Genomic DNA, 1,042 nt, shown 5'->3' on the forward strand with positions numbered 1-1,042 from the left:
TTTCCATTGTCTTTTTATTTTTCTCTTTCTGGTAATGTAAAAGTATCTTAAAAATTGAAACCCAGTTAAGTTCTTGAGTATTTGGTGACCTTTGCTTGTGGGTGAGAAATTGCAATTTGTAACTTGAGTGGGCAAACAAATACAAAATGAAAGAGCTAAATATTTGAGGCAGCAGCCCAAGGACTAGTTCACTTCTTTCTGAGACAGCTAGTAACACCATAACCAACCATGCATCATTACACATGAAAGATAGAAGTAAACAGTACAAGAGAGCACACCAAAAGCCTGAACTCATCAATAATTCAAATAGTCGTCGTTTGTTCCAAAAACCTTCTTGAGTTGTTCATGGAACCCAAACTCAATGTGCACATGAGAACACAAAACTCTTTTTGATTCAGTGCTCCATCACCATCCAAATCTCCTTCTTTTAACATACAGAAGAGTTCCTCGTCTCCCAAGTCTTGCACTCCCAAAAGCCAGGTGTTTCGCTTCAGGCTTTCGAACGTGATGAGACCCTTTGCATGATCCATCAACAGACAGAACCCATAACACAGCTCTGCAATAAATCGATCAGCGCCCATGCTCTCTACCATTGACGGAAAGTAATCTTCAAACATGATGTCATTCTCTTGAGCCATTGCTTGGATAACTGGAAAAGAAGACTAGGAGAGGGAGGTGGAGAAAGAGAAAAAGAGTATGAAACAAGGGAAGAGATAAGCAGCAGGAGAGAGAGAGAGAGAGAGAGAGAGAGAGAGATGTATTATTGTAGGATAATCGATCGGTCTTGGTGCCAACGGAATTGACGATAAGAGGTTTTTATAACAGCGTTACGGGCATCCTAGTCGGAAAATTTGTGGCCCTTGCGTCGGGAGGTTCTCCTTCGTGGAAGCTGCGTGGGAACCAAACTATCTAATCCCCAAGTACGTCCCATCAACCTCATAAAACAAGGCCTCTAATGTCATTGTGGTCTCATGCTTTTGGTATATCACCTGCTACCTTATTATCGCTTAATACCCTTACTGTATTATAGAAGAATTCATAT

The 1,042-nt window shown here is 41.0% G+C and overlaps 1 pseudogene; it reads right to left on the minus strand.

Annotated features, from left to right (window-relative positions):
• Positions 1–302: 302 nt before the first annotated feature.
• On the minus strand, positions 303–638 carry LOC104590871 (calcium-binding protein KRP1 pseudogene; annotated as a pseudogene).
• Between the last annotated feature and the right edge of the window lie 404 nt (positions 639–1,042).

This window comes from Nelumbo nucifera, chromosome 1 (genome assembly GCF_055504915.1).
Source record: "Nelumbo nucifera cultivar China Antique chromosome 1, China Antique-T2T, whole genome shotgun sequence".
In the NCBI taxonomy this organism is placed as follows: Eukaryota; Viridiplantae; Streptophyta; class Magnoliopsida; order Proteales; family Nelumbonaceae; genus Nelumbo; species Nelumbo nucifera.